We start from the raw sequence: 12124 nt of genomic DNA on the forward strand, positions 1-12124 counted from the left end.
GCTGCTGCCCCGGCCCGGACGGTGCTGCCTCCAGCCCGGGGAAGCGGCCGGGGCTCACCTGGGGACCACGTGCAGAGGTACTAGAAAGCATGCACCGACTAGTCGCCGTTCCTTCCAAAAATACCCATGGGAGTCTGGGCTTCCCCGAGTTTAGAGTAACTGCAGCCCAAACTGATGATTAAAACACTGAGTAATCACCATTTACCCCGAGTAATTAGAGATAATGAAACACCTCTAAAATCAGGTTATGGAAAAAGGAGCTGTTGGATTGGCTTAAAGAGTGGCCTTCCATAAACTGTTAAAGGATTTCCAAACTGAGAAACAGGCTGTGCGCAGAACTGTGCGTGCTAAGAGGTACTTCTTTGGCTATTGAAAGGTCACCTTACTTCCAAAACATTTTTTTAAATGCTTCTTGTGGAAAGCCTTGGCGATGACCAAAACAAGATGGCCCCAATAAACAGTCTGGTTTCCCCTCCACGACCCCAGGCCTAGCACTTTTGAGGACAGAGGTGGTGTGGAGACAGGCTGGGGCCATGTTTTTACAGTTAGAAAAGTCTGCTTATTGTAACTTAAGAACCACCACAGCAGTAATTTTTGTTGTTATTGTTGTTTATTTGTGGTGCGCCTAGGAATACTGTTAACCTCAGCAAACTGACCTTCTGAGGAGGTAACAACCACTGAAGCCTTTTTGGCCACAGGGAGAAAAGAAAAGATACCCTTTGTTCTGTTATTAAAGGAAGAAAAAGGGTGAAGAGTTGGCCCTGTCCTACGAGAAAGTGTTAGTAATTGTATTAGCAGGGAGGTGGAATGTGTGCTCTAAAACCTTCCCAAACAGGAGCTACTTTCACACAGTGTCTCTGATGAAGCAGTGAGGGAGACAGCAGCAGCATCCCTCTGGTGTACAAACGCGGAAGGGGAAGGACAGCCAGGTTCCAGGAACTTGCCCACAGCCCTGCAGTAAATCACAGCCTCTGCTCTGGAGTCCTGAGCTAATACTGCAGGGCGGGGCTGAGGGTCACAGCCCAGAGCTCCAGGTAGCCAGGCAGTGCTGGAAGACTGAGCGTTTCCTGTCCTGGATTTTTTTTACCCTGGGATCCATACTAACTTCGCTGTCTCAGCAAAATATTTAGATCTTTACTTAAACAGGTATTGGTCCTGTGTACCTCATCTATAAAAACTTTACATTTACACTGTACCTTCAATATTCAGGAAACAGGCATCACTTCCTATGTGGAACACAGATGACCAAGTGGAATTGCATGAAATCAGGGGAACAGCGATGAGGGCAGGGCCAAGATGTCCTGCCATCTTTTCCAAGTTAGGCCTGTGAGGTCTGTTAGCCCCATAATGCCCCAAACAACAAAACAATCTGTATGGCTTTGAGCACTTCCTTTAATTCCCGTGGGTCTCAGTTTCCATACCCACTCTCAATTTAAAAATGATTGAACTTTTTTATTGAAATTCATTAAACATCCATCTTCTTTCATTTTAAATCACTCCTGAGCCCACTTCTTCTAAGAAGCTCTGATTAAACAGGGCAGGGCAATACTACCACCCTGAAAGATGGCCGACAATATCACTCCAGCTTCCAGCATAATCAGAATCACACCCATAAACAATAACAAAATTCAAATTCCAGTGAAGAGTTACCTAGTGTCCATCCGGGGGCATTAGGTTCCTTTAGCACACTGCCTAGAGGAAGGACAGAGCAAATGTTCACCACGCCCCCTCAAATAATTAGTATTGTTTTAAATTATTTTTTAAAAATTTGTAACATTTATTCATTTTTGAGAGACAGAGTGTGAGTGAGAGAGGGGCAGAGAGAGAGGGAGACACAGAATCCGAAGCAAGCTCCAGGCTCTGAGCTGTCAGCACAGAGCCCGACGTGGGGCTCGAACTCACAGAGTGTGAGATCATGACCTGAGCCGAAGTCAGACATTTAACTGACTGAGCCACCCAGATGCCCCTTAAATTATGTTTTAACTTTATTTATTTTGAGAGACGGAACACAAGCAAGGGGTGGGCAGAAAGAGAGAGAGAGAGATTCCCAAGCAGGTTCTGCACTGTCAGCACAGAGTCCTAAGTGGGGTTTGAACTCAAGAACCGTAAGATCATGACCTGAGCCAAAACCAAGAGTCAGATGCTTAACCAACTAAGCCACCCAGGCACCCCTGTTTAGCATTGTTTTAATCATCAATGAAATGTGTTCCTTAATATTTAAACTCAAAAACAACATGATATGCTGTGTTTAAAAGCAGGGCTTTGGGGTGCCTCTGTGGCTCAGTAGGTTAAGCATCTGACTTCAGCTCAGGTCATGATCTCATAGTTAGTGAGCTCAAACCCCACAATAGGTTTCTCGCTGGCAGTGTGCAGCCTGCTTAGATTTCTCTCTCTCTCTCTCTCTCTCTCTAAGTAAATAAATAAACTTAAAAAAAAAACTCTAAAAAAATGCAAGGCTTTATTTTAAGGCATGAGAAAGTGTGTGTGTGTGTGTGTGTGTGTGTGTGTGTGTGTGTTCTCACTCAAATGCTTTTGGATAACTGCTATTATCTCATGTGACCGAAGCCTAAATACTAAAATGGCCATTGGCCCACCCATGAGTGTGTGAAACTCACAGTCCAGGAGTTTCTAATTAAGCCACCTGACATACGTTGTTTAGACTCCTATAGGAACCTTTAGATGTGTGATGGAAGAACTCAGCTTCCGTTCTCTCTGGACAGCTTTATACCCAGCCCACATTGTATGCAGTGCAAACCATCTATTACCACCTCCCTTTATTCACTCCTCTTTTCCTTTTTACTTCCAATCTCTCGTGCCAAAGAAGAAATCACTCGTTGCTTAGAGAACTAAATCTATCACAGCCTAGTGATCAGAGTTGGTGAGGGAAATCAGTCCCTATCCAGAGCTTACTTGTGAATCTTGGTGTTTTTATAGAACATAATATAGCTGGGCCAAATGAAACTGTATCTGTTTGAGTCATTTAGATTAGGAGGAGAAATCTATCGTAATTCAAGAGTTGACTATTCCTCTTCTGCTGCTCCTGCTGAATGAAGGGCATTTGTTTGGGTTTTTCCTGGAAAGCATCAAGAAAGAGTAGCTCCACTGCAAGCCCTTAGGACGGCCTTTCTCAAGGTGTGTTCCGAGGACCTTAAACTTCAGAACGAGGCTGGAGGTGCTGATAAAATGCATATTTCCCAGCCTTGCCTGGCTCAGATGTACATCTTTCACAAGGTTTCCTGATAATTCTGAGCACACTAAAGCTTGAGAACTACTGTTTTAAAAGTTATTTCATGTAGGGGTGCCTGGGTGGCTGAGTCGGTTAAGCGTTTGACTTCGGCTCAGGTCACGATCTCACAGTTCATGGGTTTGAGCCCCACATCCGGCTCTGTGCCGACAGCTGGGAGCCTGGAGCCTGCTTCAGATTCTGTGCCTCCCTCTCTCTCTGCCCCTCCCCCACTCGAGCTCTGTGTCTCTCTCTCTCAAAAATAAATAAACATTAAAAAAAGTTAATGAAAAAAGTTATTTCATGTATATTTTCAAGGCTGATAGGTACCATTAAAAGGCTGATACCTGGACATTATTAAACAGGCAAGGAATATGCTTGGCTTGTGCTTTATAAGCTGTTAAATACGGTAATTATGGTCTTCGTATATCCAGAGTACACCAAATAGGTCTTCGTAAATGAAAAGATTTCTAACCCTATCGGTGTAGTGGTCCTTACTTCAAGGTCCTTGATTAAGAACCACATCAAGTCATCAAATCTTTGCCAATTAAGTGTCTGCTGAAGCTATGGAGGGATACTTTGAAGGACTCCCCAGTCTTGGTGACTTAAGAAGCAGTAAGATAGATGAATTGGAATTGGAATTGCAAGGGATCTCTGAAACTTTTCTCTTATTAATTCGTTCATTTTTCTCTTATTAATATTTGCCATGTGTTACGTATTTGCTGTCTAGTCCTCACAACAACCCTCATAAAATCCTTGTTACACAGAGGAGAATCTGAAATTTAGACAGGTCTTATAAGTCTCTCAAGGTCACAGAGCTAGTAGGTCGGGGACCCAAAATGCAGACCCTGTCAGTTGGTCTCCACCTCCACATGCAGTTAGCTGGGCTTGCGGAGGGATGGATCCCCATGGCCCAGCTTCTGAGTAAATAAGTCTTGCCCTGGAGGCTTTCCCAAGGCCAAGGCATCAGCAGATGCTGTATCCTTACAGCATGCTGTTACAGAGAATTTCCGGGTATCTTCCCAGTTCTTAGAAGACAGAACAAAATCAAGACCCAGAAGCTTATCTCCTCCTGATCTTATTACATAGCCCACCTTAGGGCAAGACTTTATGTGACCTGCCCTGGGAGGAACAAGTTGTGATCTTGAGAAAGAAACGTTTACCTCTGCTGGGTCTCAATTTCCTCATTGTAAAATGTGAGGACTGACCAAGTTCTTTCTCAGGTCCCAGGATGGAGAAATCATATATCTACTAGTTAAAATCATGGTCAAATGGCTTCACCTCCAGAGTCTTGGGTTTTCTCATTTATAATCTGAGAATAACAATTTCTATTTCTTAATATTCTTACTAGAAGCATTAAATGAGTTCATGTAATAAACTGGCAGGCATAAAGTGCTCAGCAAATATTAGCTATTATTTTTCTTCACAAAGGTAATGATTACAGGAGCAAAGTAGGTGAAGAGTCACTCTGGTGCTGAGTTTTATTTACTGTTAGTGATGCACTTTTTAAAGGAAGGGGTTATATCTCACACTGATTTTATAATCATTAAGGGTGGACACATCTCAGGTATTGATTGTATAAATCCTGTTAATGTGAATCAGCACTGCGCTGAGTTAACACTCATTATGGTTTGAATATATAGATCTGACCCATGAACAAATCTCTGCAAAGATGACTAGTGGCTGTCAAAGTGGACAGGCGTTAACTACTGAGAGCAAAGAAATAATAGGCTAGATGACATAGCTGAAACATTTTCCATCTCTAATTTTTCTGATCTCTAACGTCTCTGACTTTTAACAATTTTTCTCTCTACTTCTTGTTGAAATGTAAACCCATTTCCTTTACCCTGGTGTGAAGAAGAAATGTAAGCCTGATTGCCAAGTCTTCCTTCTCTGGTTATTTGAGACTGTGGTCAACCCTTGATACACCTCACTCAAAGCTAAATAATACTGGATTCTAATATTTTCTCATGAATAAAACAAACTGTAATACTATTTCAGTTTCCTGTGCCTTAAATTATTGTCTTGCTACTTTCTGGAATACAGTTCTTTTTTAAAATTCCTTCAAAACAGACCATCAAATATGGACAGAGAATTCTAATCAAGACCCCAGAGAGATCAGACAGATGAAAAGACTGCTTTTATGTCTTAACATATTTAACATGTGGATGGCAGACAGGGCAAGGATATTGAAATTTCTCTCTTTCCAAAGAGGATGGCATGGCAAATAATGAAGGATATTTGGCTTGCTGTTTTAAGCTTCCCCTGCTAAAAAGTCATCAACTATACCCACTTGCTTCTATAGCAGAGATGCTCTTTAGAAATAAATTATTATGCAATGTATCGAGAAGGTTAAAACTTTGGAAATTTTCTATCTCAGCATGTACATACTCTCTTTCTCTCCCTGTTGTACCTTAACAGCGTGACCTGGATGAAAATGCAGTGTCACGATGGCATGAGTTTTGGAAGCAGGGACATCACCCTGTACCAAATGAGTTGTTATGGTTCCCCAACCAGATGTCAATTGGGCAATACCATCTAACATTCTGTCCTCAATTCAAGCTAATAGCTTTCTACCCTTTTGCAAGGAAAGTTTTGTCCAAAGGAATATGTGATTCCAGTATTTTTTATTGTACAAATAAAACTTGGTGTGTTTACAAATAGTCTAAATATTGCATGAGGGGGGAATCCTTTTCACCAATATCTCCCTCAAGAATAAATGTATATTTGTAACCGTTCAGGGATTATGTATAGATAGAACAAACATTCAAAAATGCTTGTTAATGTTCACTTTGTGAACATTCATCAAGTTGTACCATGAGATTTGTGCACTTTTCTATTCGTGTTATATATCAATAAACGTTTACTGAAAATATCCTTTTGAAATCATTCCTTAACGTTACTTTCTTTGACTATCGTCTGAAGCCCAGAAGAAAGAGACAACGTTTCTTGTCACCTCAGGTAACCAGGGGGTCGGGAAGGGCAAAGCTAAGAGAAGCACCATCTATAGTTCCATGGTGGCCACAGCGCCAAGGAAATGGACTTGTGGCTTCAGGGAATCCACTCTGGGGCCTCCCAAAGAAGAGCAGTTGAAGCAACCAGGGCCTGGCCTCTGGGGAACAGTGCTGCCCAAGATAAGAGAGCAAGATACTTGATGTGCCCCTGCACTCTTCTGAAGCCCAGGGAGGGCCAGAACCGCTGGGCCAGAAAAGAAGCTCCTGAAGGCCTATGCACTTTGGACTTAGCTCTTCCCCTCCCTGGCTTCTCTGGATGAGAGGCTCCGACAGGGCATTACAATGCGTCAGTCTTGGGGGGGGGGGGGAGGCAGGGACAGAAGTGCACTAAGCCCAAAGAAAAAATAACAGCTCTGGAGAAAGAAATGGGCTCCATCTCCAGATTCTGGGAGTCCTAGGCTTGGCGACTAGGCTGCAGAGAAGGGCTGGGGACCGGATAGTAATGCAGAAGACGGGGCTCCGAAGGAGCGCCTCTCATGATGCCCAGCTCGGATGCAGACATGGCTATTAGGTGCATGTGGCCTTGCGTCCCCAGGGCCAGGCACCGGGATCACGAGACCACGCAAGCTCCGGTTAAGAAAGCGTGCGGTGAGAGGCTGCGGGAAAGGGACCGGCCTGCGTCTGCGGAGAGCGGAGACGCACCCGGCTCTCACCCGCGGCAGGCAGACGGAGAAGGAGGCGCCGACACCCGGAAATTCCGAGGCACTCCGTCCCTTCGCCGGCTGCAGGTGCGTAGCAGGCCAGGGACACGAGCCTCGCCAGCCCCGGTGCGTCCTCCCGGGTCAGAAGCAGGCGTGGGCTTCCCCGCGGGCCCTCCAACGAACGTCCGCCGGCGTCCCCGAGGCCCGAGGGCCACGGAGGGGGCGGAGGCTCGGGAGGCTGCGGCCCCTCTCCTCCGGCACTCCCTGCGCGTCGCGGCCCGGGGTGAGCGGCCCAAGGTGCCGGCGCCGGCTGTTGGACGCCAGCCGGCTCGCCTCCCAGGGTCCCTCCGCCGCAGCCTCCTGCCGCGCGGCGGCCTCTGGCTCTGGCCTTGGCCCCTCTGGCTCGGCGGCTGCACCTTCCTACCTGCGAGAGCTCGCCCCGCTCTCAGACTCGTTTTGCAAGATTTGTGCTCCAGGTGCCTAACCTGACCCCCACTTAAATAAACAGCGAGCGCCCCCCGCCACCTGGGCTAGCCACCCGCACAGAATTTCCGTGCACCCGTGAGAGTGGCTCCACAGAGCTCCCACTTCTTTCTCCCTCTACCTCGACCTGGAAACTCTGGACTATTCCTGCAGAAGGGGGGGGGGGGGGGTGGGAATAGAAGGAAGACGGAGAGGGAGGGAGAGGAGGAGGACCGTCCTAACGTGGTTCCCGCGACAAGTTTGCTCCAGCTCTCTCCAGCACCCCCCACTCCCACCCCTTAGATATGTTGGGGCACAGGGTACTAGAGTCCTGCTTCCACTCGCTGAACATTAAATTTGGATAGTATTTGTTAACCTTGCCCCTTGCTCCCCACCCCATGCCCTCCTCTACCGGTTCCGTCTTTAGATAAGTTGTCCAGACTGCAGACTCTGGTTTTTCCCATCAAGTAAGGAAAAGAGTGAGCTTCCTCAGGGGCCTAGGCTTCTGGGACCTGCCATTTCTACTTGCCAAGCCCAGCAGTGATATCTGCCATTTTATGCAACACCAGGGAGGGGAGATTAATAAGGCTAGGAAGAGGAGGAGCAGGGATCTGGCATGGAGAAAGCCAGCAAGGAAGAGGCTGCTGGAAGAGGCTTCAGATGGCCTCTGGTGGGGCAGTGGATCATTGCCAAACAACCTGGGGGGCCCTAGCCTTCCCTCAAGAGAGGTAAAAATGAAACACGACAAGGACACTCCTTTATCCAGTACATAGGAATGTCAGGCTGGATTTTGAAGACTTTGCCTCAGAATTCTGATTTCCATTCTGAAAATCTTTTTCTTCCTTCGTCACTTCCTACCAGTGTTAGGGTGTCTTCAGTTTGCACCAGAATGTGCTGTGCCACTCCTGCATCTGATTACTTCTTTAGCTGGAACCTGAGAAAGTTGGATAGTATGGTTTTATGTCCCCACCTTTAGACTGAATTAGGAAGAAAAAAAAAAACACACAACACAACAGAAGTAGAAACTGGAGGACTGAAAAACAAAAGGTCTTAGTGGAATATGAAAGTGAGAGCTAGCATTCTTTGTTGTATTTAAATTAAATGCTAATCTAATTTTAGCAGTAGTTTAAATTAGAGATTCTTAAACGTGCTAAGTGGCATCATTAAGGATCCCTAGATGGATTTTAGGAGATCTGTGAAAACCACAAAATTTAGGCATACAATGATGGAGGTGGATGTAAAAGTGCAGGGAGGAGGCATAATTTTATTGAATTTTTAAAGGGGTTTGGACCCAGGAAGGGTTAAAAACCTGCAGAATATGTTGCATGCCATCCCTTTCTTATCGGAGAATGTCTCCAAGCTTCACACACACACACCTTGACTCAGTGGTACATAGCTTTCACACTCCGGAGCAAAATGTTCTTAACTGTTCATTGAGATAACAGAAATGTCTGTTTAGAGCCAACACCCATAGGGGAAAGGATCCTGGTGGAAAAACAGAAAAGTAACCTGGATCTCAGGTCCCTGCTCTGCTCCGTGTTAGCTGTACCCTCCACTTACCCACCTAAGACTCCTGAGAGTCTTAGTTTATGGAAGTGCTGGGGTGTATGTGAAACTAATTCACAGATCACAAAACATATGGCTAGTGGCATTTACTTATGAAAATAAATGCTTATGTTCCACATGCTAGTTATAATTAGATGAACAATTATGTAAATAATTATAATTAGGTGAATATTTGCATATTTTCTTCCACCATATACTTACACGGAAAATCAACATACTTTGGATTCCTGACCATTCTTAGGCATGTTCATGTTTCATTATTTCACTTAATCTTTGAAACAATTTATGACTGGTATATTATAGTTATCCCCTCCCCCCCCCCTTCTGCCCCTTTTTTTTATTTGAAGAAAGAAAGCCAAAAAGAGGTTAAGTCAATTGCCCAAAGCCACCCAACTAACACCAGATTTCAACTTCAGATGAGATCCCTACTTTAAAGAAGGGATATTAGGAAAAAAAAAAAAAAAAGAAAAAAAGCAAATTTTGTTTAGATTTAGGTAAATTTAATTTCTATGGTACTTGTGCATTCTGTGCAAAGTATAAGTTTTTAAATTAGAGCAGCCACTTCCTTTTCGTTTCCTCCATGTTTTGGGTTCACCAGCAAATTAATGGAAATTTATACACATAGTTCCTTATTAGTGGCACCTATGCTTCAACTAATAAGGCAGCCTTGGAAGAGAAAGAACGCCTCTGCCCTCCACTCCCGTAATTCCTTCCGGTAACCCTCTGTAGGAAGCACTGTCCCCTTTGGCAGCTGACAAATGGCGAAACTCCTCCAAACAGTTCAGTGTCTCAGCCAAGTGAGTTAGTAAGAACGTAGATCTTTTTTTTGGCTATACCATCAAGTCATAGAGCTAATGAAAACAGAACGGACTTATTTTGCTGTTCCCTGGTACATTAAAAGGTACATTAAAAGAAGTGCTGGAAGCCCTGGTCCACCAGTATTTCTTCTAAACACTTTCTTATGCCTTTAGCATTTGTATGTGGGTTTGTTCAACAGATAGTTCTCCTATTTTGTTTCTCTTTAGCATAAAACCCATAATACCAAACTCTACACTACTTAGTTTGTGGAAGCTCCAGAGAGCAGGCAGACATCTGTTCTTGATCTTTAATTATGCTTTAATTATGGCTTGAGAACCAGTATCACAGAAAATGAGTTGCTGGAGGGCAAGGCCCAAAAGCAAAAACAAAACAAAACAAAAAATATGGACCATAGTAGGCACCCTGCTCAAAAAAATTATGTATACTGGTATGTTTCTGTAAAGGCCTCAGGTTGCTAGGCTGGAGTAATTGATGAAAACATCTCCGTAACATGCACTTAAGTAAGGGGGAATTGACGAAATGATTTTTCAAAGTGCAGTAGCCCATGTAGTGTGATTTTTTAAAAATAGACTTGATGTCAGAGAGCCTGGTTTTAGGTATAGCTACACCAGTGCATACTAGATGTTTGAACCTGGCTGGATATGGGATTTCATTTCTGGAGGCTGCCATTTCTTCATGAGTTATATGGGCTAGGATCTCTACACTTTCAGTTGTCAACAAGCTTTTTCTGTAAAGGACCAAATAGCTAATTATTTACGCTTTGTGGGCCACATACTGCCTCTATTTCTTCCCCTCCTTCCCTCCCCCCTTATCTTGCCCCCATTTCCTTCTCCTCCTCCTTCCTTTCTCTTTCTTCTCTTCCCTTTTCCTCCTCCCACAACTGTTTACAGATGTACAAACCATTCACATTAGGTTGTTAGGGCTTCTGTACCAAAGCACCACAAAGTGTGTGGCTTAAACATCAGAAATGTATTGTCTCACAGTTCTGTAGGCTACAAGTTGACATCATCCGGTCAGCAGAGTTGTTTCCCTCTGGGGACATGAGGAAGAGTTTGGTCCATGGCAATCTTTGGCGACCCTTGGTTTATAGAAACTTCAACCCAGCCTCTACTCTGACAGTCACACAGCGTTCTCCCTGTGTGTCTGCATCCAAATTTCTCCTCTTTGTCAGGACACCAGTCATACTGGGCTAGGGGCCCATCCTACTCCAGTATGACCTCATCTTAACTAATTATGTCTGAATTGACCCTGTTTCCAAATCAAGGTCACATTCTGAGATGATGGGGGTTAGGTTTCAACATATGAGTTTTAGAGGGACACAATTCAATTCATAGATCATTCTTGGCTCGTGGACCATACAAACATAGGTTGCAAGCAATAGTTTGCTAATCTCCTTAGTAAGGCCCCTGTTCATTCAAAAGTCCTATAATTCTCTATTCTTCATGACTTTAAATCACAAATTGTCTTATGCTATCCATTTACTTAACATTTTTTTTTATTGAACATTTACATATGCTAGGCACTGTCCTAGATTCTGGTGCATAGCAATGAAAAAAATGGATTAAGGGGCGCCTGGGTGGCTTGGTCGGTTAAGCGTCCGACTTCGGCTCAGGTCATGATCTCACGGTCTGTGAGTTCGAGCCCCGCGTCGGGCTCTGTGTTGACAGCTCAGATCCTGGAGCCTGTTTCAGATTCTGTGTCTCCCTCTCTCTCTGCTCCTCCCCTGTTCATGCTCTGTCTCTCTCTGTCTCAAAAATAAATAAACGTTAAAAAAAATTTTTTTTTAAATGGATTAAAAATCCTTGTCCTGGGTCTTACAATCTAGTAGGGAAGGCAGACCACCAACAAGTAAATATGAACAACTTATAGCATGTTAGATGGAACGAAGTACCAAGAATAAAAATAAAGTGGGAAAGAGATATAGCAATGGGGTTGAATTTTAAGAGTAGTCACGAATGCATCACAGAAAAGGTAATATTTGAGCAGACACCTGAAGGAGACAAGGGACCCGGCCACATGGATATTGGGGGAAATTGTTTCATGAGAAGGAAAAGCACTGTAAATTCTGAGGTGGAAGTGGGCCAGGAAACAGCTAAGAGGCCAGTATGCTTAAGTGGAGTGAGCCAAGGAGGGGAGGGGCTGGATATTTGGAGATGGGGTCAGAGAGGCAGAGGGGGTAAGAGGTTAAATGGTGTATGGTCTTGTACACCATAGTAAGAGCCAGTGTCAGGACTCGGTTGAGGTGAAGGAGGTACTCAGGGCTCACTATTTAAGGAGGTGCTCACCCTCACAGTGGTGCAAGTGCAGGGTGAGTCCCTGAGAGTGAGAACCTCCTTAAATGCTGTGCCCCAGGTGCCTCCCTCACCTCACCCAGCTCTGGCCCTGGAAAGGGCTTTGGC

Source organism: Panthera onca, chromosome B3 (assembly GCF_046562875.1).
Source record: "Panthera onca isolate mPanOnc1 chromosome B3, mPanOnc1 haplotype 2, whole genome shotgun sequence".
Classification (NCBI taxonomy): domain Eukaryota; kingdom Metazoa; phylum Chordata; class Mammalia; order Carnivora; family Felidae; genus Panthera; species Panthera onca.